General features: G+C 38.3%; 1 long non-coding RNA gene across 3 annotated transcripts in view; it reads right to left on the bottom strand.

Moving 5' to 3' along the window:
- LOC126213173 (uncharacterized) overlaps nt 1–12360 on the bottom strand; it is a 382402-nt gene that overhangs the window by 82770 nt on the left and 287272 nt on the right. Inside the window, exons 2-3 of one of the 3 annotated variants that reach the window (XR_007541097.1) lie at nt 7485–7553; nt 1046–1114 (exon numbers count right to left, since the gene is read on the bottom strand). The exons of the other annotated variants lie outside the window; for them this stretch is intronic. This is a non-coding gene — a long non-coding RNA (uncharacterized LOC126213173). The remainder of the gene's footprint in view (nt 1–1045; nt 1115–7484; nt 7554–12360) is intronic. 3 annotated transcript variants of the gene reach the window in all.

Genomic DNA, 12360 nt, shown 5'->3' with positions numbered 1-12360 from the left:
TAATTTGCCACTTTAGAAATGTCCACATTAAACCATATTTTGGGCTTTTTTAACAAACAAAGGTACACATTTCTTTGTTATAAAATACTAGGTCCCACAGCTGAGTACTACATTGTATTACACAGCACGTATCTTAAATAGACCACTCAACCGCCCACAACTGGCCTGGCATCAGATCATTTAGTGCATTGATGTGTTGTTGCATTTGTACACTTTCATTTTGCAGAAAGGTTCTTATACACATTACCTTTACAAATTGGCCTTCGCCAGAACATGCACAATACCATTAACCAAAAACTGGTTACATTTTCAATATTTTTATGCAGGAATCAAGATATTTCAAATTATCTCTGATAAAATAGTTCATCTGGATACGATTTACTACAAAATAGCATCTAAAACGTAATTTTGCATTTTGAAGCAGAAACGTAAATTTTTCCAATCCCTGTAAATTAAGTGCAAGAGTGCAGATTGTGACGCACAGATGACGACATATGGAAGTGTTTCTTGTCATGACTCCAGTACGGATAGCCAAAGTGGTTATGGTGACCTAACACATAAACCGGGAGATCCGGGTTTCAGTCCCAGAGATTCGGGTTTGAGTCCCAGTCCAGCACGAATTTTCTGCCATCTGATTTCTCCTGAAACTGCAGCTATTGCTGGTTGTGTCCTTTTTCCAGTAACTGAGCAACGACAGTCTTTTCATCTATTTACACATCTACAGTACTTCACTTGCCTGTCCCTGAACCACATGCACATCATCAAGTCCTCCAGCATTTAACAATAATTTTCTAGTTATGTGAAATCACTGTACACAACTGTATCATTTGCAAAGAGTCCCTGAGAAATATCTACCTAATCTGTGTGTGTATACACAGTACAATTGTGGCTTATTATAATGTGTATTCTCCAGTTTGACTTTCAACTATAGTATATAAGAAATTTTATGTATATGCGTTTTCTACTACTGGTAAATGAAATACAATTAACAGTTATCTCATTACTTCAGTGTGTAACTGACAGTCAGTATTTCATGAATACTTACACCTTCCTCTTCTTTGAGGAATATCTGGACCGGTGAGAGTGTGGCTGCTTCATCCACTTGGTCATTTATCTGCAAGTGGAAAACAAATTAGTCAATGATCTTCGTAAAAAAACAACACAAGGAACTTTTATACAAATTTTAAACGAAAAATAACCAAATACAGCCCACTGAACTTGGAAACTGAAGACAGAAATGGAAATGTGTGCAAACAATTTCCAATATTTCCAAAACCATCTCAACTACGAAGAACACAGAAAAGTGGTCTTGAAGAGCTCGACAACCAGCCCTAACTCTGAACCGTCCATCACTGAGGAATTACAGTCATTTCAAATCTCAAAAACCACAAGGTCTCAGAGAGACCAAATCGAGCTGAACTTTGAGGAAAAAATGTCACAGACGCACACCACAACTTTTTTGAAGAAATATGAATACATGAAAAACCCCTGATGAATGGAAGGCGGCCCTCGTCCACCCACTCCATAAGAAAGTGTCCCAAGCAGACCACAACTATGGAGGAACCTCCCCCTAGACATAACATACAAGATATTCTCCACAGTCTTACTAAACAGAGCAAAATCCCAGTTAGACAATTAACTTGAAGTATGTGAAACTGGCTTCAGGAAAGGAAGAGCCTGCCCAAAACAAACCCTAAATCTCAAAAACTTCATGACATACCAAAAATGAAGAGCAAAATGATATGTTATGACTGTCATTGAGTTTTTAAAATCATGCAACTCAATACACCAGGAATCCCTTATATATACTAAAAGAATTAGCCCTAGATAACAAAAAATATAAATCCAATCACAGAGACCCTTATCACCACATATTCCAAAGCCAAATTCATGGGAGAACACTAAACCTTTTGAAATAAAAACTGGTGTAAGCTAAGGAGATGGTATCCCCCACTGCTAGTTAAGTGCTCCCAAGAAAAACTTGTTGGACAGACGGGTACACAGAGATACTGGAATCTGCCTAGGAGCACAAAACAAAAGGCATCAAAGCCAACTATCTAGCCTTTGCAGATGATATAACCCTACTAGCTGAGACCTGGGAAATAGCCAAAGAACAGACCCTTGAACAGAAAAAACAGGTCTCAAAACCCTCAAAAAGACCAATGTAACAACAAACATAAAAAACCCACCACAACATTTTAAAGTGGGACAACAAAAAGTAGAGATAATCAAAGAACTCAAATACCTTGCAGAATCCATCAGCTGGAATGGGCTCGAGAAAAAGGCAATGGAAATTAGAAGTAAAGTTGATCTGGTCTTCTATCTCGCAAAAAACACATACAACAAAAGGTCCCTCTCACAGAAAGCAAAAATAAGCATTGTAACAGTGTAGTAGTCAAACCAGAAGCCTGTATGCAGCTGAAACACTATCACCAACCATGGCCTAGTTGAAAGACTGGAGATAGAAGAAACAAAGATATTAGAAACATTTCTTGACCCCAGATTTCACAACAATTAATCCGCACAAAAAAATGAAACCCTTACCAAACTACCGAAAAACTCTCAGACACAACTAGGACAAAAAGAATTCATTTTTATGGATGCATCTTCATTCTGAACCAAAATAGATCAACTGAATAAATTATGACTACTTGTGCAGGAAAAAAATGGATTACTGAAATGGAAAAGGACTTCAGATAACTCCAAATCACAAGAGCTATGTTCAAAAATAAAACGGAGAAAAAGAGAGAGGAGGAAAAGAACACAATGGGAGGGAGGGAGGGAGGGGAGGAGAGGGTGGGGGGTTCCAAAATCAAATCCAAACGAACATCCACATCTCTGAAGAAGATAGGTCAAATGAATGAAACAATACTGAGCTGCTAACAGAAAGGCACAAAACATTAAAAAGTGATTAATTTAACATATCGCAAAGTCGGGTGAAACAAAAATAAAAAGAAGACTGCCGTTATTATAAATTGTGGTTTATAAATTTCCTCAATATTAAGTGTGTTGTTGTTGATGATGTAGCCTTCAGTCCAAAGGTTGGTTTGATGCAAATCTCCATGCTAGTCCATGCTGAGCAAGCCTCTTCATCTATGCACGATACTGCAACCTACATCCATTAGAACCTGCTAGCAGTAGCCAAACCTTGTTCATTATCTCCAATTATTAACCCTCTCCCCCCCCCCCCCCCCCCAGTTACTTTCCCATTACCAAACTGGTGATTGCTCAGTATGAGTATTATTAACCATACCCTTCTTTTAGTGAAACTGAGCCACAAAACTCTTTTTTTGCGAATCTGATTAGTTATTCTATCTATCCACCTGATCTACAGCATCATTCCACAGCACCACATTTCAAACGTTTCTATTCTCTTCTTGTCTGAATTGTTTATCAACCAAGTTTTATTTCAGTACCGGTCTACACACCAGACAAATACCCTCAGAAAGGACTTCCAAACACTTATACTTTTAGTTTGATGTTAACAAATTTCTCTTTTCTCAAAATACTTTTCTTGCTACTAACAGTCTAAATTTTATATTCTCCTTCACTGACCATCATCAGCTTTTTGTTGCCCAGATAGAAAAACACATTTCATTTCCTAATCTAACTCTCTCAACATCACGATTCATCTACCTTCCACTGACCTTGTTTTACCTTCGATGGTGTTCATCTTACAGCCTCTGTTGAAGACATTACACATCCCACACCACACTGCTCCTCCAACTAATTTGTCAACTCTGAATAAATTACAGTGTCTTCGGCAAACCTCAGTTTTTATTTCTTCTTCCTGAACTTTAATTACATTTAAGAATTTCTCCTTGGTTACCTTTACTGCATGCTCTACGTACATATTGAAACACATCGAGGATAGGCTACAACCCTGCCTCACTCCATTTCCAACCACTATCTCCCCCTCACGTCGTTCAACTCTTTGTGACTGCCGTCTGATTTCTGTAATAGTTGCAGATACCTGTTTGGTCACTATAATTTATCCCTGTTATCAACAGAATTTCTAAGAGTATATTCCAGTCAGCATTGTCAAAAGCATTCTCCGAATCTGCAAATGCTATAAATCCAGGTTTCCCTTTCTTTAACCAATCTTCTAATATTAATCACAGGGTCATTTTTCCTCACATACCGCTACATTTCTCCACAACCTGCACTTACCTTCCCTGGGATCGGTTTCTACCAATTTTTCCATTCTTCTGTAAATTATTTGTGACAATATCATGAATTATTAACCAGAACAAATTTTCACTCTGTAGCGGAGTGTATGCCATTAGGAAACTTCCTGAGTAAGGCTGTGGCTAAACAATATCTCTGCAACACCCTTTCTTCCAGAAGTGTTAGTCCCACAGGTTTTGAATGAGAAGTTTGGAAGAAAGGAGATATACTGGCAGAGGTAAAGCTCTGAGAATGGCGAAGATCTCTGGTTTGAGCCCTGGTGCAGCGCACAGTTTTGATCTGCCAGGAAGTTTCATGAGTTATTAAACTGATAGTTTGTCCGTCTCATATATCTTGCACAGCACATGCAATAATTATATAATGGTTGGCGCTCTCAAACATATCAGTAATACTGGGCCAATGTTGTCTCAGGGTATATACGCTGACAAGGAAGGGGGGGGGGGGGATGGATTTTTTCCCAAATTTCCCAGTTAAAAATAAACTTTCCCTGTGTTAAGTGACAATATACTTTTCCTTGGCATTGCCGAACTGACAAATCCTTTGAATTGTAAAGGTATTGTATACAAGCATAGAACTTCCCGGTACTTCAGCAAAAAATAACTTGTTTTCGAAAAATATTTGATGCGCAGCATCATGTACAGCGCATATTTTCAAATTACAAAAGTATAAATACGAATTCCACCAATTAAAGCACGGTATCTTTTGAAGCACCGAAAACGAGATTGCGATGAGCCATTGCCACCAATCATAGCTCAAGTTACAGTGCTCCCCAACCAATGACAGCAGATATTCAGAGCACAGGACTTGTGTTGTAGTCGGCCAATAGCAACATCACTGTTAAGTAGAGCGAATATGCAAATAGGAAAAGTTAATGGTTTAAATTAATATACATTCAGTATAGCTACATGAAAAGATAAGCTATCACCTACAATATACCAGTCATCAAAAGCTTTTTGCCTTTTTTTAGGATACGATGGATCCTTTGACAAGGACTCCAACTTTTCCATTGAAAAGCCAGTTACATGGAAAATTGCTCAAGATTTCACCTCGAACTGCTTTTGAAGGATAATTTTACTTTTTGCCACCATTATTGCATAATTTGTAATCTATGACAGAAATAAAACAGATATGAAAAACTAAGCTTGTCCTTTTTTAGTGTGTTACCTTTCAAGATATATCAAACACAAATATGCTGATTGGTTGGTTGGTTGGCTGGTTGGTAGGTTAGGGGGAAGGGACCAAACAGTGAGATCATCAGTCCCATTGGATAGGTGAAGGGTGGGGAAGTCGGCCATGTCCTTTTATAAGGAACCATCCTAGCATCTGCCTGAAGCGATTTAGGGAAATCATGGGAAACCTAGCCAATGGCCTTGCTGCTGTCGTTAACACCGGTTCCCGTCAGGTCACCGAAGTTAAGCCCTTTCGGGCTTGGCTAGTACTCGGATGGGTGACCATCTGGTCTGCCGAGCCCTGTGGGCAAGCGAGGTGCACTCAGTCCTTGTGAGGCAAACTGAGGAGCTACTTGATTGTGAAGTAGTGGCTTCCGTCTCGTAAACTGATATAGGCCGGGAGAGCGGTGTGCTGACCACGTGCCCCTCCATATCCGCATCCAGTGACGCCTGTGGGCTGAGGATGGCACGGCGGCCGTTCGGTACCGTTGAGCCTTCCGAGGCCTGTTCGGAGAGCTTTTTATGGAAAACCTAAATCAGAATGGCCAGACGCAGGCCTGAACTGTCGTCCTGCCGAATGGGAGACCAGTGTGCTAACCACTGTAAGGTGTTACTCGGTCTAATATGCTGTAAATATTTAAATAATGGCATAAATGGCTGGTCTTCTAGATTCAAAATTTTTCTACACGTCTGTCCCTGAAAGTGTTAAGTTTTGAGTGACAGTCAAACGTTCTGTGATTTAAGAAATTAATCACAGATTCTCACATGCGACGTAAGTCATCTTGCATAATAGGAAATTTACTTCGTAAATAATGCTTCTCAAACCACCATCCTCAATATTTTCCCATGACCTGTTATAAAAGTAAACTTTTGTGACATCATACTCATTGAAAGCAGTTTGTTGTTACAAAATATAACACAGTCTTCATCCTAAAGCCTTCAACACATTTTGCTGTTGGCAGACACTTGTGTGTGCACTTTGTTTTGTAGTAAATGGCGCACTTTCTTTGCAACTAAAATTTCATTTTGGTGTTATTCTCTCATTTATGTTTTCTTTCTGCAATATTATCCTGCTGTAGTGGGCCAAAGTAAAATTTTTGTTACGAATATCAGTTCTTACTCGTCAAAATTACAAAAATTTTAACTGGAAACTAAAACAATAAAAAATTATCAGAAATCTTAAAGATTCCTGTGTTCTCCCCAGATTTCCCAGTTAGCCTGGGGTATATACACCCTGTGTCTATCCAGCAGCCTTGTTTCAACTTCAGTCTTTCACTGTAGCAAACATGATATGAAACTGCATCCATACAGCTTCTCTGTGATAGCTATAAGGAACAGAAGTAATATTTATTCCTTGAGAAAAACTTTGAATACCCAATATTGCATAAATTAGTCTTTATTGTGGACAACCGGTTTTGACAGTTCTAACTGTCATCCTCTTGTCTTCAAAAAAAGTTTGTTATGAAACATGTTCCACTGTGAGCTTGTACCTTATGCCACACTGTCACTGCACTGCTTAAAATGCAGGACATTATACATAATTTAGTCAAAAATAAAACCATTTACAGTTAAAAAGCACCTCGTGCACACGAGCACGTTTGCATAAGTAGTGCTCGCGGAGGCTTGTTAATTCTTGAAGCACATGATATACAGCAAAATGTACATCTGTTTATGTTTGCAGAAATGTTCCACACATTGTGGATCCACACCTCAGCCAAAGTATATGGTGCAATTACAGTTTAATGTATACTGTACATTTTAAGACTTAACGAGCCTCTGCGAGTGCTATGTATGTGAACATGGTCATGTGCACAAGCTGCTTTTTTAACTGTAAACGGTTTTGTTTTTGAAAAACCTATGTATAATGTGCTGGGTTTTATCCATAAGCTACAAATTCACAATGGCACATGTTTCATCACAGAAATTTCTTGACCAGAAAACAACAGCTCCAACTGTTGAAACCGACTGTCAACAATACAGACTAACTTCTGTGATCTTTGCTAATGAAAGCTTTTTCCCCCTCACAAAACACAGACTGCGTCATCCAAGTTCACAACATGACAGAATTCAGTCAATATTCACATAACTGCAGTGGGTACTCGACAGTCAATGTTTCAAAATACTTACAAACTGCACTTCTTTGACAAATGTCGGGACTGATGGAAGTGGTACAACTTCATCTCATTTGCCAGGTATCTGAAAGCAGAAAAAAAAGGTCACTCAATTATATGTCCTCTTTTCTTTATTTCCTCTTTTTTTTCCTTTAAATTAGTTTTATTCGTACAGCCATCTTACAAATGGTTTTGTTGTTCTTTTTTTTCCCTTTCTTTAAAAAATAAATAAATAAAAAAGAAATAAACATTACACAATATTATAAGGGCATTTAGATATGAAGTTACAAATTCTCTTACACAGTGTTCAATGGGTACAGTGGATAAGAATGACTGTTGTTATTGTCAAAAGTATGATCATATGGTGTATAAAGTGAAACTTGAGACTGGATTGAGGACTTTTTGGTAGGGAGAACATAGCGTATGATCTCGGATGGAGAGTCATCATCAGATGTAAAGTAACTTCGGGTATGCCCCAGGGAAGTTTGTAGGGACCCTTGCTATATGTGTTGTACATTAATGACCTTTTAGACAATATTAATATAACAATAGAAATAATCTATTATTGATAATACAATGTAATGCCTCTGGCTCTGAAAGCCTGCAAAAGTCAAATCCTTTTGTGTGTGTGTTCTCCTGCCGCCGCTTGGTGAGTAGGCAATATTAATAGTAACATCAGACTTTTTGCAGATGCTGCAGTTACCTATGTTGGAGTACTGTCTGAAAGAAGCTGCATAAATATTCAGTGAGATCTTGACGAGATTTCAAAGAGGTGCAAAGATTGGAAACTTGCTTTAAAGGTTCAGAAGTGTAAAATTTTGCACTTCACAAAACGAAAAAAATGTAGAATCCTATGACTATAACATCAGTGAGTCACTGTTGGGAATCAGCCAGCTCATACAAATACCTGGGTGCAACACTTTGTATGGATATGAAATGGAATAATCACAAAGGTTCAGTCACGGGTAAAGCAGATGGCAGGATCCTGGGGAAGTTAATCAGTCTACAAAGGAGATTGCTTGCAAATCACTCGTGCAACTGGTTCTAGAATATTGATCAAGTGTGTGGGGTCCATACCAGAAAGGACTAACGAGGGATAATGAACGTGTACAGAGAAGGGCAGCACAAATGGTCACAGATTTGTTTAATCCACGGGAGTGTGCCACAGAGATACACAAGGAGCTGAAATGGCAGACTCATGAGGATATACATAAACTATCTCAAGAAAATCTAATAAGAATGCTTCAAGAACCAGCTTTAAATGATAACTCTAGGGATATACTACAACCCGCTAAGTATTGCTCACACAGGGATCGTGAGGATAAGATTAGAATAATTACTGCATGCACAGAGGCATTCAAACAGCAATTCTTCCCATGCTACTTATGTGAATGGAACAGGAAGAAACCCTAATAACTGATACAATGGGACATGCCCTCTCTCATGCACCTCACAGTGGTATGCGGAGTGTAGATGTTGATGTAGATGTTGATGACAAGTACGACACCCAGTAGTCTGATTGGCAGCATTTAATTGTTGAAATATTTTTCTTATATTGCATAGGTTTCTTCCATCTCATTTAACACTAAAAAACCTGAACTTACAGGACTGAATATTTTAGTTGCTCTGATAAAGGCACTGGCATATCTAAAGCAAGGCTTATCATTCTCATAACAAGCCAGCTGATTACTCACCACTGCACAGTTATTTATTTATGCAAGTCCTCTATTAAACAAATTTTGAAAAGTACAAGTACTGTCTACCAATTATAAAGCAACATATTTTACACACTCAATGCACTGTAACATAAAACTTGACTATAAACAATATTTTTAGCTTCCTCTCTGGGAGAAGAATACATAAATTTTTGGGCAAATTTAATTTTACAGAAGCAACACGTTGCTGTCAGGGTCATCAATCTCGACAGTGGTCTGATGGACATCTCCATGCTACTTTATCCTGTGCAAGCCTCTTCATCTCATACTAACTACTGCAGTCTACATCTTTCTGAACCTGCTTACTGTATTCCTCTCTTGGTCTCCCTCTACGATTTTTACCCACAACACTTCAGTGATCCCTTGATGTCTCAGAATGAGTCCCCTCAACTGATCCCTTCTTTCAGTCAAATTGTGCCTTTCAGTCAAGTTGTGCCACAAACTTCTTTTCTCCCCAACTCTGTCCAGTACCTACTCATTAGTTACATCATTTACGCATCTAATCTTAAGCATTCATGTGTAGCACCACATTTCAAAAGCTTGTATTCTTGTCTAAACTGTTTACAGTTCATTTTTCACTGCTCTACATGGCTACACTCGAGACAAATATTTCCAGAAAAGATTTCCTAACACTTAAATCTGTATTCGATGTTAACAAATTTCTCTTTTTCAGAAAATGCAACAATGGAAAATCCAGGATTGAATGTAACAGTATTGTGAAAAGCAAAGTTGCTACTCACCATATATTAGATATGCTTTATTTACTTGTGACAGTCTTTTTTTTGTGCCTATTTGTGACTCAGCATTTCCACTTTGTGGTGAGTAGCAACTTTCTTTTTCATAATCTTCTTCAGAAAAGCTTTTCTTGCCATTGCCAGCCAACATTTTATATCTCCTCTACTATGACAGTCTTCAGTCATTTTTCTGCCCAAATAGCAAAACTTATCTACTACTTTCAGTGTCCAGTTTCCTAATCTAATTTTCTCACCATCACCTGATTTAATTTGACTACATTTAATTTCCTCACAATTGCCTGATTTAATTTGATAATATTCCACTATCCTTGTTTTGCTTTTGCTGCTGTTCATTGTATATTCCACTCATTTCGTTAAACTCCTCTTCCAAGTACTTTCCTGTTTCTGACATAATTGCAATCTCATTGACAAAGTTCAAGGTCTTTACTTCTTCTCCTTGGACTTTAATTCCTACTCCCAATTTTTCTATGGTTTTCTTTACTGCTTGTTCAATGTACGGACTAAATAACATCAAGGGTAGGCTACAACATTATCTCACTCCCTTCCCAACTACTCCTTCCCTTTGATGCCCCTAGACTTTTATAATTTCTCTCTGGTTTTCTGTATAAGTTGTAAATAGCCCTTTGCTCCCTGTATTTTATCACCACTACCTTCAGAATTTCAAAGGGAGTATTCCAGTCAACACTGTCTAAGTCTACAAATGCTATAAATGTATGTCTGACTTTCCTTAACCTATCTTCTAAGATAAGTTATAGGGTCAGTATTGCCTCGTGTGCGCCTACATTTCTCCGAAATCCAAATTGATCCTCCCTGACGTTCGCTTCTACCAGTTTCCCCATTCTACTGCAAATAATTCCTGTTAGTATTTTACAACTATTACTTATTAAATGATATTTTGATAATTCTCGCTCCTGTCAGTAGCTACATTCTTTGGAACTACAATTATTACATTCTACTTGGAGTCTGAGGTTATTTCACCTGTTGCATACATCTTGCACTCCAGATAGAGTTTTGTCAGGTGTGTCTCCCCCAAGGCTACCAGTAGTTGGATCCCATCTACTCCCAGGACCTTGTTTCGAATTAGGTCTTTCAGTGCTCTGTCGAATTCTTCTCGTAGTATAGTATCTCCCATCTCATCTGACCTACTTCATTTTCTATTTCTATAATATTGCCTTCAAGTTCACCTCTCTTGTAGAGACCTTATACATACTCCTGCACCTTTCAGCTTTCCCTTCTTTGCTTACGACTGGTTTTCCATCTGAGGACACACCATATAGTTTTTCAAATAAACCAACTTCCCCACTTGATTATAGTTTCTTGTTTAACAGAGACCCTGTATCAACTAGATGCAGTATAAATGTAGGTTTACCTGTGCCTCTTTGTGTTTAGGAAGATGAACAATTTCTCAGAAAATACCACAATAGAAAAAAAGAAAGAAAGAAAAAAGCTTCTACATTTCAACACTTCTAGAACATTCTCCACTGTAACTAAAAGTGCAATACATCAGCCCCCAAATACTAACAGACAATAATCAGGGTTGCCACAAATTTCCAAGATATTTCCCTGATTTCCGGACAAGTTTTAGCACTTTTCCATGACAAATTTTGAGATCTCAAAGGTAAGTTAAGACGTAAGTTGACAATCTGTCTTTGCAGCTATGGTACAATAGTGCAAATGAGGAAATATTTTAAAAAGCTAGCAATCAGATGGGGTTTCCTGATGTGAGCAAAAATCTTAAGTACTAACATCAAACTCTTTTGTAATGAACTGTTTTTAGATGGAGAAACCAAGCCAAATGGTATGTGTGTTTCATTCAGACCACTGATATTATTTTACTTCAATAAAACGAAACACACATTGTGATAAAAATGCATATTTCCTTGGAGTTGCAAGACAGATTTAAAATACCTTCACTGATTTCAGAAATAACCTCAGGAAAATGCTGGCCTCTTGAAAGAAGTGTATAAGGTGGGAAAGAATTGTGTAAAGCAACACTGCAGGGGACCCCCAATGAAATATCGGTTCTACAATGTTCGTTATTGTCGGTTATTACCCACTGTGCTACATCTATTATTTTACAGGTATTCAGGGATTTTTCTTTCGAGAAATATACAAGCACAAACCGCCAGCAACTGGCATAATCTTTTTCTTCTTATTTTCCACGCTTTCTAACATACACAGTACTTTTAAGCGCCAAAATGAACTATAACAAATAAAATGTCTATAAAATGCCACACTGTACAACATACTTATGACGAGACAGTTGTAATTCCTGAAGTCCATCGCCCACAGCCTCTGGCCTGCCGGCGAACACCACAGTCCTGGGCCCACGGATAATCCGCGAAAATCTGCTGCATTACGTCACACACAAACAGACCCAGCCTGCGGGCAGGGCGGTGAGACTAGATCCGACAGGCAGGGC

This window comes from Schistocerca nitens, chromosome 11 (assembly GCF_023898315.1).
Source record: "Schistocerca nitens isolate TAMUIC-IGC-003100 chromosome 11, iqSchNite1.1, whole genome shotgun sequence".
Taxonomy (NCBI): domain Eukaryota; kingdom Metazoa; phylum Arthropoda; class Insecta; order Orthoptera; family Acrididae; genus Schistocerca; species Schistocerca nitens.
The sequence above is the reverse complement of the archived record's forward strand: the minus strand, read 5'-3'. Positions and strand labels throughout refer to the sequence as shown.